This window comes from Alligator mississippiensis, chromosome 1 (assembly GCF_030867095.1).
Source record: "Alligator mississippiensis isolate rAllMis1 chromosome 1, rAllMis1, whole genome shotgun sequence".
NCBI classification, from domain to species: domain Eukaryota; kingdom Metazoa; phylum Chordata; order Crocodylia; family Alligatoridae; genus Alligator; species Alligator mississippiensis.
In genome coordinates this window covers 352,968,783-352,986,823 of record NC_081824.1, presented here as the reverse complement: position 1 = coordinate 352,986,823, position 18,041 = coordinate 352,968,783, and positions in this window count along the sequence as shown.

Below are 18,041 nucleotides of genomic sequence, written 5' to 3'. Positions count from 1 at the left end.
TGAAACTAGGCATATTCAGACTCAAAATAAGACACATTTTTTAACATCTTGCCAAGGGGTTGTGATGATTTCCCCATCACTGGCAATTTTAAAATCAAGATGGAATGTTTTCCTAACACCTATGTGTTTGTTGGAACAGGAATTAAGTCGGCATGTCTGCTGGTTTAAGGAACTTCTCTTGCTAAATTCACCAAGATACCAGAAATCTTATTATGAGATATGCACGAGAAGTTCACATTCTGCTACTTGTACAATAATCTTAGGTCATTAAAATTATAGAAGTATAGAACAATAGGTCTGAAGGACCTTAGGAGGTCATTGGTCCAATACTCTGCATGAGGTAGTTTCACCCCAGTCTAAATCATCTCAGACAAATATTTGTCTAACCTGCACTTAAAATTTTCAATGATGTCAACTCCACAACTATTTGGTATTGAATTCAGTTTTGGTATATATGGCTACTCTCATAATTAGTAAGTTCTTCTTACTATTGAACCTTGTTGCAGTTTAAGGATACTACTTCTTCCAGTCATAGGGCATCTGTAGATGACACAGGGATTTAATTCTCCCTAAACTGAAGCAGTGGTCTTTTAGGGCAAAATAAATCCCCGTGTCATGTACACCGGTGTCAGAGCCTGATCCTTACTTGCATTTTCAGCAGCGGGAAAGGGAGAGCTAGCTGCTGGTAGGCAGAGTGGTCCCTGAGATACAGGGGGGGCAAATTATATTATTACACAGTGATAGCAGATAAGAATAAAGCAAACAAATATCTACCAGTCCTAGAGCTGTCACAGAGAGAAGGTACATCTGCCCAGTATGCAAGCTTCATGCTGAGGTTCATTCTTGAATGCCAGATGTCAGCAGCCTGGAGGTTGAAGGCCAAGCCTCCACCACCCCCAGTGGGGTGGGTGAGACAGGCTGGTGGTGTCCCCTCTGTCCATGGTGGCCTCAGAGTCCAGACTAAGTAAGCCCAATTCTTCCAGCCTATCCTCATGTTATATTTTCCAGAACTCACATCATTTTTCTTGCTCTTCTCTGGACTTTTTGGAATTTGTCCATATCTTTCTTGAAGAACAGTGGCCACTATAACCCCCAGGTCTTTTTCTGCAATACTGCAGCCTAGCCAGTTGTTCCCTATTCCATATTTGTGTGCTGGATTGTTTAACTAAGGAGATCTATTGCTACACTTCCTGTGCTTCCTACACCTCAAAATAGCATATTCTTGTGCCCTTAATACTGTCTCTTTAAGGACATTATGGTCTCTTGGATTACTTTTTCCCTTACTCTTGCCTCCCATGGGATCTTACATACTAGTTTTCAGAAACTGTTAATCCCACTTTTCTGAAGTCCATCATGTCTTGTTCAGCTAGCCTGTATCGCTAAAAAAACAATACTGACATTCAGCGAATTTTTATTTTTAAAGTACAATTTGAAAGCAGCATAATAACATGATTTATGTTATGTGTGTTCAATCAGGCTTGATTCAAGGATTACTGAGTGAAACTCTCTGGCCTGTGCAGAAAGTCAGGTTAGATAATTGTAATACTCCTTTCTGGCCTTAACAGTTGGCATCTAACAAATATCTTCAAGGGAAGCATCTTTGAAGGACTTTGCAGGACTTTGAAAATGTGGCTCCCAGAGGTTTGCTCCACATTCCAGCTAAAAGGAGGTGGATTCAGTAAAATGTCAAGTAGCCATAAATTACTACTTTTCAGGATGCTTCAGAATGGTGGTGGATATGGTATATGACCCTGACTTGCTTGTTTGCTTAGATTGATTTCCCTAAGTGAAAAAAGTAGGCTCAACTTTATCTTCATAAGCACAGGTGCAATTCCCATTGATTCCAGTGGGAGTTGCAGCTGAGTTCCCGGGGCAGATCTGAACCCAGGTTTTTTGTGTGCTTGAGCAGGCAGACAAAGAGGAAAGAAAGGAGGTCCCTAGCTGATCTGACATGAAAATAGCTACAGCTCACTCAGAAAAAAAAAGAGGACTTCAGTGATGGATGCACTCACAAACAAATTAAGAGCAAACCAAATTTACCTTCATGATTCTTCTAGGAACCATTTGCATGTGTTTAGTTGACAGTATGATTGAAGGATTCTTGCAGGGTCTATTACCTGTGGCCTGAGACTATATGGTATGTGTTACCAATACAAGTAAAGCTCCAAAGAAATGACAGAGAGAGGGAAGGTTCCTTTCTTGCGTGCATTGTGTGTCTGTTTGAGAGAGAGAGAGAGAATTATTTCTAGTCATGAGAAGTGGTGTTGGGTTGACAGTAGTGGGAGGGGGTGGGGCATTAACGCTTTCACTTTAGTCTTTTGGCTGTTTGCCAGTAGTACCAGAAGTTGAGAAATCATTTGTCAGAAGGATAAAAGCCAAATACATTGCTCTGGGTGAGGTGTAACCTGACAAACAGTCTCCTGTGACTGACACATCTGAACTACTAATACACTCTATATAAATGCCTTCTCTGACAGCTAGCAGTCATATTTTCTGCTTAGTTTTTCTGCTGGTTCATGCTGAGCTTTCCGTTTTCTTGGATATTAGACTTTTCAGTGAGGAAAATTGAGCAGGACGATATCTCTCTATGATACTAGTTTCCTATCACCAGTTTTGGAAGAAAAAGAACTGTAAAAAAGAACTACAAAAGAATTTGAAAAAATGAACATGCTCTGGTATCGCTGTCATTTCTTACAAGATCCCATAGAGTCAGCTGGTCAGCAGGAAGTTCATTTATAACTGTCAATTTAACAGTTCACTTATTTCATTGAAGCCATGAGACACAACAGGGGTGTGGTAGCCCTGAGATAATCACACCTCCCGGGTCTGACGAGGCAGGAAAAACAGCCAATTCTCTCTAATCCCACAGGGGTGTGATTAGTACTTACGATAACTACAGCCAAGGAGGTTATGAAATAAATTGTGCATTTTGGGTACTAGAAAAAGAATTAAATGTCAAACAGCCTCAGTAGAGTTCTGTAATTCACCTTGATTATGGATACATACCATAATGAATATAGATCCTTACATGTTTTCTTCTTTACAATGTACTTCAGCGATTAGAATAGCCATTCAGTCTTAGAATTTTTTTGTATGTAAATTTATAGCAAATGACTATCTGTCTCTAATCTTCATATGCAGGGCCATCAGCGTGGTATCTGAGAGTTCTTCATCATGATATATATGTGCATTCATGAATAGCTATATTAAATGGCAGAAAAGCAGAGACTGCACTTTTCTTGTTTGTTTGGATGTGTCTCTACTAATCAGTCCTATTGGGAGTTATTTATTTGTTATCTATCCTATATGCTGCTTTTTTTCCCCTAGAGAATATATAGCTGATAGTTGGCAAGCAGAAATGACAGCATGAATAAAATTTTCATTTATCAGGTCATTTTGTCCTTCATTCCCAGTGTAGCTCCCTGAAGTTGATTTTCTAGCGTCTTCTTCTAGTGTAAGTTTCAGAGATTCATAGATGCTAAGGTTGGAAGAGACCTCAACATATCATCAAATCCGACCCCCTGCCTGGGCAGGAGAGAGTTCTGGGGTCAGATAACCCCAGCCAGATGCCTATCCAGCCTTCTCTTAAAGACTCCCAAGGTAGGTGAGAGCACCACCTCCCTTGGAAGCCCATTCCAAGTTTTGACCACCCTTACCATAAAGAAGTTTTTCCTGATGTCTAGCTTAAATCTGGTCTCTGTCAGTTTGTGACCATTGTTCCTTGTTACCCCAAGAGGCACCCTGGTGAGCAGAGCCTCTCCGATCCCTTGCTGTGTCCCCATAATGAATTTGTAGGCAGCCACAAGATCACCTCTCAGCCTTCTCTTGTGGAGGCTGAAGAGGTCCAGGTCCCTCAGTCTCTCCTCATAGGGCTTATCCAGTAAACCCTTAACCATACGAGTGGCCCTCCTCTGGACCCTCTTGAGTCTATCAACAGCCTTCTTGAAGTACAGCACCCAAAACTGGACACAGTACTCCAACTGCGGTCTGAACAATGCTTCATAGAAGGGAAGTATCACCTCCTTGGATCTATTTGTCGTGCATCCGCTCATGCATGATAAAGTGTGATTAGCTTTGCTGATGATTTCGTCACACTGACGACTCATGTTCATCTTGGAGTCCGCTATGCCTCCAAGATCCCTTTCCACTTCTGTGCTGCTGAAAGGGTCACTTCCCAGCCAGCCGGTGTGCTGGATATTCTTGCACCCGAGGTGCAGCACTCTGCACTTGTCCTTGTTATACTGCATCCTATTGTGTACTCCCCACTTTTCTAACCTGTCCAGGTCTGCCTGCAGTCGTTCCCTACCCTCCGGAGTGTGCACTTCACCCCACAATTTAGTATCATCTGTAAACTTGGACAGAGTACACTTCACACCCACATCCAAATCACTGATTAAGATATTGAAAAGTACAGGTCCAAGGACTGAACCCTGAGGGACCCCACTACCCACATCCTTCCAGGTCAATACCGACCCGTCTACTACTATTCTCTGGGTACAACCACTAAGCCAATTTGCCACCCACCGGACCGTGTAAACATCTGTCACAGCCTCTTAATTTATTTAGGAGAATGGGATGAGATACTGTATCAAAGGTCTTCCTAAAATCCAAGATAACGACTTCTCAATTCAGAAGACTTACTGAAGAAGTATTTTATTTTAAAAGTGAAAGTGAAAGGCCTTATTACCTAGAGTCTCTATTACTCAAATCCATTTTTTACTATTGATTTTTTCTAAGCTAAAACCCACAATGTTAAGATCACAAGCAAGAACTTGTGTCCATTGTGCACTGATCATGGCACTTTCTGTTTTTGTTTGTTGTTTCTGTTTTCTGTTTCTTGTGTTGAATTCTGGATTGATGCAATGGTTTTCCTCTTTAGCTCACTCCAAAACAGGTGCTGCTTCTTGGGAATTCTAAAACACTTGCTATGCTATAGATGTAATACCTGTTTCTGAGATGGACAACAGTGTATTTGGGTTTAGAAAGAACATTTTAAAATTAAGGTTGAAAGAACAAAGGGTATAGCATAGAGTACTTGTAAATATTCCTTGTGTAAAATGTCATTATATTTTCCCCATCCCCAAACCAAGCATTTACAAACTCAGAATACTGTATGTCATTGATACCATTTGCTCATCCTCGACCTGAAAACCGTGTTCTGATCTTTTTAGATAGATGAGTGGTTCAAACTCTCTAGCTATCTAGATTTGATGCGTGGAAGCCTTTCAGAGCACATATTGCGCTGATTGATTTGCACAACTTCATGAGAGAGGTTTGGAGATCTGCTGGCAATTTGGTGTTCCCTCTTCTGGGCCCTCAGGAGTCCTGAGTCAGGACACTGTGGGATGTCTTGGGAACAGAAAATAGGACTGTGAGTGTTAGAACCGTCCCAGTTGTCATAGAAAAGTTGGTTACCAAAGTTCCATCTGATACCTTTTCATATCTTCCTATTGAGAACTCCTCAGATCCCATATCATCTGCCATGGGACAGAGAAAGAACCAGAGGTGTAGCAAGCCAATTCATCACCCAGGGCAGGGAGCTGGGGAATGGGTATGCCAACCACTGTACAGAAGAGGGGAGGGGAGGGGTTTTCTCAACATTGACAACTGTTGCTGCCACTGCTGCCACTCAGTGCCATAGCGGGGTGGGGGGAGGGGGCAGGGTGACTACCCTGGGCACCAAAGTGAAGGGGCGCCAACAGGCACTGCCCAGCTGGGGCAGGGCACAGAACGCAGCTGTTGAGCAGCTCATTTGGGTGAAGGGTGCAGGAATGGGGGAAGGGCAGCTCATGACACTGCATGCACTCCCAGGCAAGCATGGGGGGTGGGGGGTGCCCTGCAGATCTGTGCATGGGACAAGGGCAGGCTGCCACTGTGGGTTTTGCCCAGGGCACCAAACTTAGTTGCCATGACACTGCTGCCACTGCTGCTGATATAGCAGTGTTAGCTCAGGGGGCAGCAGCCCTGTGACGTGCACTCCCTAGAAGCCATGCAGTGCAAAGAACAATGGGCAGCACTGATTGGACAAGTGACCAGCACAAATCACTACCGCATTAGAAAAGCCACATTCTGGTGTGAATTTTTAGGGTCCTCGGGTCTTTGTCAGTGTTCAAGCTCAAGATTGAAATTGTTAGTTAACTTTATTTTTTCCAGCCAGTAACAATGAGAATGCAGGTATAATGGGGTAACCATCTAGACCAGAGGTGCCCAAACTTTTTCTTATTGCATACCCACTTCCAGATTTACCAGCTACCCACATACCCCTACTAGCATTCAGTTTATATTTTAACCCCTTGAATGCCAGTTGTTATTATTATCATGAAAATTAAATCCATCATTACACAATTTATCCCATGTACCCCCCAGAAATGTCTTGCATACACAGTTTTGGAGTCCGTGATCTAGACAATCTCTCTGCAATTGGAGCAGAGTTCTCAAATCTCAGGCTGACGTGGGCTGACAGTTTGGCGGAACTCTCCAGGGGAGGGATTTCACAAGCTTTACTCTCTGTTATTCAGTAAAAAGGCTACTATATTCAGTAGAAAGGCTACTGCCATTCAGTGGAGGGGTACTACAGCAAGAAAGAAGATTGTCTCCCCTCTTAACTCAAGATTGGGTTCTGTGTCAATGTGGAATGCCCGCATTGCTGAAATGCGAAAGGAGCATAAGCCTATAAGAGAGGAAAAAGCAACCTAGAATAACATCTGGCTGCCTGACTGAGCCTTTCCTTTATAGATTCCTTGGCCTGGTTGATCCTTACTAGAAGTGCATTCCCTTAGCCTATAATAATGATCCAAATCACAGCAAGTAATGCCTTTGCAAACAGTACTGCTTTGGACCAGTGCTCTTCTATTCCTGTTACTAAGGAAGGTTGTGGAGAACCAACATGCAGATACCTGGGGCACTTTGCAAAAAATATTAAAGACTTCTTAAAAATTATCCTCCTTTCAAAATGAAAGAGAATTACAACCCTTTTGTACTAATGATAGGGAAAGGTTTTTAAACTCCAGAGTGCTCCCTCCCTCTAGCCCCCAAATTTTTGTAGCTGCAGCCCTGAATGCAGTCCCATTATTTTTAATGATATATCAGGAATGGCTAGAAGAATAGCATACAGTACATCAAAAGCTATGCACTTTGAAATCACACAGCACTTCGAGGAGCCGCCAAGGGGTTAAACAGTGACCTGACCAATTTGGTATGGTTCATTTGCACCATGCTAATTGTTTTTAAATGCTCACTTTGTGTCATATTCTTTATTGTGCTGATGGGAAATGGGAGTAGATTTCCTCCTAAGGCAGAGATTTCAAAGACACTTTTGATTAGTAAATACTTGTTCAGTAAAGTATAGGCATACCTATGGTACTAGGTAAATAATAATAATTACTGTTCCTAGTTCATTCAGTTTAAGGAAATATCAGAGTATACACTGTATACTTTTTAATCTTGTTTTATTTTTTTATCGGCCCATTATTTCTATTTTCCTGAAGTACTTAAGGTCAAATTGTTTCTTCCCTCCTTTCCAGTTAGCAGGCTTTTGTGTCTGCCTGTCTGATGTGTGGCTTTTTGTTGTACCCTCAGACCATGACCTGACAGTCATTATTTTGTCTTTTATCTTCATCCTTTTTTTTTTTTATTAGACTAGTCAGGCTTGATATTAGGCTTCCCAAAGATACTATCCATTACATTGTCAGCAAAGCAAGCTGTCTTACTGTAGGCCAAGTGTCAACAGAAGGTGAGGCAGAAAATCAGCCACAATCTAAAGCTAATTACCCTGCCTAGAAGTTAATTAAATACTTGTTAGGAGCAGCAGGGTAGATCCTAATTAAACTTGTCTAATAACAGTATGCTGACATACCCTGACACTGGGAATTCCTACAGGGTTTAAATAATTGTACAAAGGGCAATAATACCTGTCACATCATGGTGTGCAGGCAAACCCTGAAGATGCACATTTCACAGTATTTTCCGTACTAATTTGCCACATATTGTGCACTTCACATGTGTTTAATTTACACACGTTTTAATTTCGGTACCCTGGATCTTTTTGAATGACTTTTCCCATCGCCTTTCTGAAGGAGAAGGGAAAATAATTAGCGCTGACTGAACCGGTCAACAGTATTATTTTGTATCATTTGGTGTAATAATCATGATTAATTCCTGTTTATTGTTATATCTCTTGTGTTATGTAAATAAAGCTGTGGCCTTTCCCTTCCAATTTCAGGGGGGATGCTGCTTTCATTTGGAACTGAGCAGGGAGGGAAGGCATGAAAGCTCTTGCCAACCTTACCAGGCACGCAGAGGGCCAAATTCTATACTGAGCTACACTTCTGTACATCCAGAGTTAACACTATTGAAACCAGCCAACTACTACTAGATTCATAGCGATGCAACTAGCACAGAGTTTAGCCGTGTTTTTAGACAATCTCTTTTAAAACCAGTTTGACTCTCTAGTCTTCTGCAAAGAAAGAGAAGAGAAACTAATAATGGGAAACTACTGCATGAGTTCTTTTGGAAAAAAAGGAGAGGAATGACAAAAGAAAACAATCTTACTATCTTTGCTCATTTCCAGGCTTTTTATAGGAGGTAATATTTTTGTTTCATAGCAGAAATACACACTTTTCTACCATTAAAATAAATGTAAGGTCCCCACATACCACAGAGGAGCTTTTGTTTCATTTTGTTTTTGTTTTTAAGGGATCCTCTATGCCAGCAGTTTTAATGCTGGTTTAAAACTGCCATTTGACCAGGTTCTGTTTTTCAACTGATGAGTTGTCACACTGCCTTGCGTGAGGGTTAATCCCCCATTGTGTCGTCTATGCCGCTGCAAAGAATGATGTCAATAACAAATATGCAATTGCTGATAAAGCTCCTCTCTTCTAGAAAACCCCTGAGAGGCTTTGCTGAATGTTGATGGACGTTTACTGCAGGAAAATGCTGAATATCAGGTTTAGGAAAGGGAAACTTTCTCTTTTTTGACAAATAAAATAGATCTTCTGCTATTTCTTTAATAACTTGAGTTTGTTTGTTTTTTTTTAAATAAGCTTGTTTTATTTTTCCTGAAGGTTGGATGGTGGCAGCTTACACACTAGATCCAATGTTGCTATCATTAGACTGTCTTTGAAATGATATGTCAGAGATAGCAATGAAATGATGTGCCATGATGAGAAACTAGTCAAACAAGAGAGAACAGTGGGGAAAATGAATCTGAAAACTGTTAAACCAATCATATCACTCTTATTTTACACTGTCTCATGGAGCACCAAGGATTAATGAAAAGATGTAAGCACTCTGATCTTTTCTGGTAGGACTGTTGTAGAAATAATCAATTAACCTTGGGAGATCAAAATGACAGAGTTTAAGTGTGAAGTTATTTAAAATGCCAGATTATCTAGGCAGATGAATACATCTGTTGTAAACCTGAAAAGAAAATGGAGGTATTTTTCTAAACTTCAGTTTCCTGAACTGACTTAACATTATTTCCCCAGGAGTCAACTCTGCTTTTTTTTTGGTGTGCACTTTAACACATTAAAACAAAATGAGATTTGATGTACTCTATAAAGAGGGGTTTTTTTTTTCCTATTCTCTTCCTTGAAGTGGGAGGGTTATTATAACAAATAGCTTCTCATAACCCCATGCTTTTAGCTTTTTACTTCAGTTTATTTGACAATTTGATTATTTGGGTTACTATCTTTAGTGGTAGTTTTGGTTGGTTTTATTGTAGCCAAATTCTGCAGCCACTGTACGTGTAGTATAGGAATTCTAGGCTCTGCCTATTGTTCTTGAAAATCCCAATATGCAAAATTTTGCAAAGCAGTTGATTTTTATTAACTAGAGAGTCTAATCAAATGTGCATAAAATGTTAAATTCCCATGATCCTTATGAACTGAAAATATAACCATTTTGTTTTTATAGCATCTTTTTTCTAGGATGGCAGACTTCTTGCTAGTTTATTACTGCACTTTTATAACATGAATTGAAAGCAGGAACTCCATAATCCAGATTTAGGCCCTGATCCAGCAAAGTACTTGAGTACATACTTAATTTAAGCACGAGGGGCTGTCTACAAGTGATATTAATGTGATTCAATAAACTCTGGGGCAGTTCACACTAGAGTTTATTGCTCCCGGGTGCAGCTTTTACACATGTGCCTGGGACCACAGCATATTGAGCCAGGGTGGTGCAGCCCCCACTGGCAGGGGACCCAGAGAGAGGGAGAGATCAGCTTGCCAGTCCAGAGCTGCACCCACCCCAGCTCAGTGTGCTGTGGAGGGGCTGGCTGGGGCACAAGGAGGCTACAGTACAGGGCTAACCAGTAGGCAGGCCCCACACTGTAGCAGTCTTGTGCCTGAGTCAGCCCTGGCATCATCTATATGTGCATTTCACCATATGCAACTACTCTGTTACAGGATAGTATTTGTGTCAGGGAGTACTATGCTACAGCAGAGTCAATTATTTACTGTAGCATAACAGTACCACACAGGTTGATGGCGATGCTTTACCGCGGAGCTAATTAGTCACCTCTGCAATAAAATGCCTCATGTAGGTGCACCCAGAGTGGTCCTGATTTCTTCAACAAGACTGCTCATATGCTTGACATTAAATCACGCTTTAGTGCTTTGTTGAGTAAGGTTGTTTGTGAGTGAATCCACAGACTTCACTAGAACTGCTCATGTGTAAGAGCTACAGGATTGGGCCTATTGTAAGACCGTATATATATACTGAAACGTGGCAGGTGTAGAATGAGGCCAAGAAAGAGTGTATATGTGTGTGCTGACCTACCAGATCAGGCCTTGCACAAAAGTACACACGCATATACTAGAGGCCTGATCCTGCAGCTGCAGAGAATTTCCATTAACTTTGATAGGATTTCTGCTGACTGAACAGTTATAAAAGATTCCTTGAGACTGATCCAAGTGCCACTGAAGTCAATAGAATGACTTCCTGTCATGGGGCTGTCTTCTTGTAAAAAAAAGGGTTAAAGAGAGCCTCTGAGCCATGCTAACAACCAGTGTCAGGTGTGGAGAAAGGAGAATAAAAGAGAGTCAGCAGAGTAGGCAGGCTGCTTGCTGAAGGAAGTTGAAAGAGAGCTTGCTGGTGGTCAATCAGAGCAACCTGGGGGAAGAGAAGAGCTCTTGGAAGGACCTGTGCCCAAGAGGCTGTTTGGGGAGCCTCCTCTGGGAAGAGTATGACGGCAGCCTTATATTGGATTACAGATCGACAATGTGGGTGCTGCCCAAGGACACTTACACATCTCCATTGACTTCTGTGGGCTTTAGACCAAGTAGTGAGGGCTACATTTAGAAGGGGATAAGGCCACCTAGCTGGCACGTTGGGTGACTTATCCAATATTTAGGTGCTACTGAGAGCCTTCAACACTCCTCTCTCCAAACAGTTGATACTGAACTTTAAAGGAAATTTAGGCACCTCAACTTTTCTCTGCTGGTCATGTGAGTCATGTCACTCAGTAACATCTAAGTCCTGACAGGATTCTCCAGCCAGGTGTTTCTCTACCTATCTGGCCTGGAGGCGTACCTTCTAGATCAGACCTTGCACAAAAGGCAGTCAAGTAGTAAGACACTGGGGTAGGTAAGCAGGCAACCTATTCTGGTCAGTACCGTATTTTCACGCATATAGCCCAGCCACAGGTATAAGCCGCACCCACGTATAACTGGTGGAAAATTGTATTTTGATAAATTAGTCCACGTATACGCCACACCTGTGTATTCCCTGCGGCAGCGTATACAAGGGACGGCGACGCAGTCCATCTGCCCCGGCCGCCACCGCCGCTGCGGCCCACCCTGGCCCCGGCCTTGGCCCCCGCAGCAGCGGCGGCACAGCCCAGCCTGCCCGGGCCCAGCGGAGAGGTGGCGCAGCCCGCCCTGGGCCCGGCCCCCGCGGCAGCAGCAGCGGTGGCAGCACAGCCCGGCCTGCCCCCCACGGTGGCCCCCTTTCAAAAAAAAAGTCTGTCAATAGCCCGCACCCCCGTATAGCCCACACCCATCCATTTTTTTTGTAAAATTGCGTATACCCCGCGGGATGTAGGCACGAAAATATGGTAGTTAAGATATTCGTCCAGGAGGTGGGAGCCCTGTTTTCAAATCACTACTCTGGCTGACATAATGGCTTGACCCTGACTCTCCTACCTCCCAGTAAGCATCTTTGCCAATGGGTTGAAAAAGAAATCCCTTGATCACTCTATTTCTGATCCAATGACTAGGCATTCAATATAATGTCAGACAATTCCAGCTGGGCAATTTGAAAGAGCCTCATCTCAAACTACCCATTAGCCCAGCAGTTAGACTGTTCTTCTGTTAAGTGGCAGACCTGGGTTCACACTGTGGTTTTTAATCTAGTTGAATGGAGTTTTGAAACAGCTGATCCATGTCCCAGGAAAGTTACCGTTAAGCTAATTTTAGATCTTGAGTTCTCTCTCCCTCCCATGTCTGTTTTCTTGAGAAAGAGTTGACCTGCCTTAGGCACATAACACCACATAGTTCCTATGGAGATAGTTTAGACTCCCTTCCCTTCAACTTGTTCTCTTGTGTGATTCTCATTCTTAGGTGTTTAACTATCCCTGTAAAATGTGTGAGGAACCTATCCTGTGGCTGGGAGTTCCAGTGGTTGGCAGGACACCTAAGATTTAAGAACTTCAGTGCCTAAACCCCTTGATGGATTTAGAGACAGATCCAGCAAAGTACTTAGGGGACTTGTACATGTGCTGGGGGTTTAGTTCTCTCTAAATTGAAATGATGGGTTTTTAATTGGTGGGTTTTTAATTGTGATGATTAAAAACCCACCATTTCAATTTAGGGGTTTCTGATGAAACAGTGACAGCCCCATCAGCTCACACCCGCCATGCCCCACTGCAGGTAGGCTTTGCTGAAGAAGGAAAGAAAAAAAGCAGTGAGGGGCCCAGTCCTTTTTTTGGCTCCTCCCAGAGCCTGCCTACCTCTCCTGTGGCCAGGGGATGAGCTGCTGGTGGGCTCTGAGCTGCAGGGGACCCTGGTCTTTCCTTCCACTGCCACAGCATCCCCTGGGTGGCACTCACCCGCTAGCAGCTCACCCACGCAATCCCAGAGGACACTGTCACCATAGAGGGAAGCACTGGGTCCCCCGCATCCCAGGGGCTGCATGACCTGGTGGCAGCTCATGCAGGCAGGCTCTGCTGAGAAGAAAAAGAAAAATGTGGTGAGGGACCTGATCTTTTTATTTTTCTCCCGGAGAATGCCCATGTGTCCTGTGGCTGAGGAGTGAGCTGCCGGCGGGCTGACCAGCTCCTAAGCTGTGGGGGGCCCCGGTGCTTCCTTCTGCAGTGGCAGTGACCCCCAGAACCACCCAGGCAGGGTGCTATCTGTGTGGGTGCTGCCTGTGGGGCACCACTGCCGTGGAGGGCAGCACTGGGTCCCCTGCCCATGCAAGCTGCTGTCAGGTCATGCAGCCCCTGAACTGTAGGGGGGCCTGGTGCTTCCCTCCGCAGTGGCAGCACCCACCAGAGCCACACAGGCAGGGTGCTAGCTACATGGGTGCTACCCCAACTTGAAGGCAGCACTCACTGGATCCAATGGTGCACAAGACACTGGAAGCCCAGGTGTGCTTGGGGAAGCTAGCTTGGTGGGCTTCCACTACCCTGTGCACAGTCGCCATCACCTTCCTGCCACCTGGGACCATCCAGGAACAGGTTGAGTTGCCCCTGGGTCAGTGCGGGAAGGTGGCAAGGGGCAGCTGGGTGTTCTGGCAGCCAGAGAAGGCAGCTGGGATGGTGCATAGGAAGCTGGAAGCTCACTGAGCCTGAGCTTCCCCAAGCACACCCAGGCTTCAAGCAACCCATGCACTGTCCCCGCCACCTTCTCCAGATGGGCCCTTGTACACATGACAAATATAGCTGTAACTTGTTACATAGCAAACTAAAATATATGGGATGTGTTTTATTTTGCTAAGTAAAAAAGTCAGTTAAATTGAAATACAATGCTGAAGGTGTACACTGTTACAAAATTTAATTGTAATATATCGCTGAACGTGTACACTGTTACGCAATTAAATTGTTAAAAGGGCAATTAAACCACTAAAAGGGGCAATTTTGTCATGTGTACAAGGGCCCTTAGTAGGGGTGTGCGAGGCAGGCCCTATTTGATTCGGAGTTGGATTCAGCCCAAATCAGGGACAGCGACTTGATTCGTTGATTCAGATCACTGTTCCTGATTCGATTTGGCCAAACCTGAAGATTCAATGCTGATTTGAAGAATCAGCAATTCAAACACAGACACAACTTTAAATGTTTTTTCTACATACCTCGAGGTACCAGCATGGCTTGTGAATGCTGTGATGCTGGGACTCATGGAGCATCACACAGGAGTGCAGCAGGGGGGCCTCCATGTGCTTGGCGGTGAACCTGGAAGTGAATCGGAAATACTTCCAGTCCACTGCTGGGTCCACTGAGGAACATGCTGAGGTGCTCCCCCCCCGCTTGCTGATTGGCCACGGGGGAACCCAGGTTACCCCCCCACCAGACCCAGGAGGCACCAGTCGCCAACCAAGAGGGGAGCGGGGGGGCTCCCCAGTGCACTCTCCAGCAGACCTGGAAGTGGACCAGAACTGGTTCTGGTCCACTTCCGGGTCTGCTGCCGAATGCGCTGGGGACTCCCCCACACTGCCATGGGATGCTTCAGCAGCCCCAGCATCGCAGCATTATACAAGCCGTCTGCTAGTTACAGGTATGTAAAAAAACATTTAAAGCTGTCTGTCCGAATATCTGAATCTTTCCGAATCTATTCGGAGGGTTCCAATTCAATTTGGAGAGATTAAAGGGTCTCCTGATTCGATTTAGAGATTCAGCCATTGAATCAGGCCGAATCTCCACTGAATCAAATCAGGGACCAAAGCTTCGCACAGCCGTAGGTGCTAGAATAAAGGTGTGTAGGTCCACAATTGTAATTGTGAAACCCCTGCTTAGGTCCTGCCTAACACTCAATGCATCAAAACCCCTTTGAGCTTTAGTTTAAAGATCCCCAGGCCTAGAACTGTGTAAATTCCCAGGAGCACCTCAACAATTCAGCACCTATCAGAATCCAAAAACTAGGTGTTTCTCTGCCTACCTTTTCTGATGGGCTTCCTTCATTAGGCTATCTAAGAGCACATAAAATATATCAGACTTCACAGAAAACAGCCACCACTTCCTTTTAAAATGGGGGAACTGAGGCTGGCACCCACTTTTTGTTCAATAATCCATTGACCCCTGCAAAAGCCCAGGGATTAGCTTTTTCTTTTGCCAGAGGGGAGCCAAATACGTGTCTCCCTGGAGTGTACCTAGCCACTGGGAGCAAAGTGAACCTTCTACCATTCTTGCTGATTCTGTTCCCCTGTGAACAAAAGAATTCAAGAGCCACTGAACCAAAGAGAAAAAACAACAGGCAGCATGATTCTGCCATAGTAGTTGAGGCATTCATGTTGAAAGACAGACTCCTTCCTTCCAATCCCTGGTCCAAGGACTGTTTATACATTTTTCAACATTTTATGTAAAATCACAATGCCATGTTGTCTACGTGGGAATGATTCACCAAAATCTAAGTAAGGTTATTGTGCGCATACTCTCAGTGCCTGTCTTCAATTAAAATTTAATTCTTCAGTAATAAAACATACCTTAAGGTATGAAGTTGAAATGTCAAAATACCTTTTTGAAGAGAGCATTTAATTAAAGAAAACCCATATTCACATCTGAGGTTATAGAATTTAGCTAGCAAGCATAGGACCATATCTTCAGATGATATAAATTAGTCATCTGCTGTACATTCTTCTGAGAGTAGTTCATTGGTCGGTCTTGCAAATATAGGCACTTTTTTATTTTTTGTACCAATTTGTACTGCATTACTTCATTTTGACTTTTTTCCTCTGATGGAGAAGTTAATCTGCTGGATTATTATCTAGCAGCACAGAGAAGATGACATGGAATAAAATAAAACAGTTCAATTTCTAATTTGATATCAAAAGAGCACAGTAAAAATCATTATTTTTTCAGAGTGGCAAAGAACATTAAGGCAAAAGGAAGTTAGAGTTGCTAATGGAAGCAATGGAAACTAATAGGAAGGGAGAATTTTGTGAGATGAGGAAAGGCTTTATGTGGAAGGCAAAGGAAAGATTTTATTGCCACACATTAGAGAGTAGAGAGAAATGTATTCTCAAGGTAACTGAAGATTTTTTCCATTGGTATGAACCAAAGCGGGTGGCAAGTGCACAGCACCATTGATTTAGATAGGTCATCTCAGGCTTGTGAGAGCCTTTCCTTGAACATACCTACATACATCCCAGCCTGCATCGCCCTCAGAGATTCAGTAGCTTCTGCAATCTATATGGTCTCCATCTATGTGATAAACCAGCTAGTGAATCTGCATAACTGAAGAGTGATCATCCCAGGTCCTGTTCCAGGGATCATTTAACTTCCCAGAGTAATAGAATGTATGGAGCTTTGATGGAGCAGGGAACTGAAATATGCAGGGGATTCAACATAGTTTCCCTCATGATGCCTCTTCCACCAACCCACACATTCTTTTCCTAATTAAATCACAATGTTTATACCTGGTCAGGGTCCTCAGTGTCATCTAAGACTGTGTAGGACTTCACCTAGTTCAAAAGCTTAATGCTTACCATTGAAATAGCACTTTTTATCTAAGGAGCTTAAAATCTTTTAGCTAAAATGATATAATTATTCCTGTTTTTTTAAAGATGAAAGACGGGGGGGAAAGGAAGAAGATGCATGCAATGATTTGTCCAAGGGCAGGCCAGGTTCAGATCCAATAATGTAACTGAGAGTTCCTGCTTTTTAGAGTCTCATGTGATCAAGTATATTCTGTACTATTCCTGTGGCACTGATCTGGGGGTTGACTTTCCAAGCTTTAAAATCTTATTTATGAGAAATATTTTTTACAGATATTGCTTAGGCTATAGGAGAATCATGCTGAGTATGACATAATGCCCTTAGCATTACATTAAAATGAGAGAGGTAAGAAAGCCCACAATTATATATATAACATTCAGTGGTTTCTGTTTTTGTCAGAAATATAAAACTTAGTTCTGATTTCTTGAAAAGAATGAGAGTCCATATGGGTCTATACACCAGTTTAATTCCAACTATTTAAAACTATGCTATTATTAACTTGTAGACAAGGCCTATATGTTGCTCCCTTTTATCTCCTTCCTTTCATTCATTTTCTGTCCTCACATACCCATTCACTCTAAAAACAGTGACAGGCTGGGAGGCAATGCAGACACAAGTTACAGAAGACACTAAGTTTTGAAACATCTTCATCTGAGCCCCTCATGCAATTAGGGTTCAGATTTGCACTCAATCTTCCATTTGTAAAGCAGTTGGCAGCCATGCACTTTTGTTTAGTCATGGCTATAAACCACTTTTTGTGGCCAGATCAGCCAAAACTTGTCACTTCTGTCTGCACCTTAAATGTGTTGAGAGACAGTCACAATGACTTAATAAAAATAATTTAATTTTAAACCAATTAAAGTTAAACTGATCCAGACTTACACTTTTATGTATCTACTCCTCTACCTCTCACTCATCCCCTCTTCCTGAGATTCCTGGAGTTTTTTTAAGCTTGAAGGAAATAGAAGGAAGAAGAATTCTGGGCAGCCAGAGTTGCTAATGAGCGTACTGGAAACTAATAAGGAGAATTTTGTGGGAGGGAGAAAGGCTTAGATATGTTTTAGATGGAAGGAAAAAGAAAGCAGGGAGGAAAATGGAGTGAAGGTGAGGGGAAGGGCATAATAACCATAGTTAGAGGAAGCTACTGGATTCAGAAGGCTTTGAAGAATTGGAAACCTAGAGCCATCATACTCAGGAGGCCTTGGAGCAGGGTTAACTTCATTAACTTGGACAAAAGAGAATGAGTTGCATTTAGGTGAAGACTGGAACAAGATAGGGCAGGCAAGAAGTTGTGGTGGGTGGGCAGGCAAGGGGGCAGAAAGCAGCGGTGAGCGGGGGGAGCAGTGATCAGGGGGGCATGAAGTAGCGGTGGGCAGGGAGAGCAGTGGTGGTG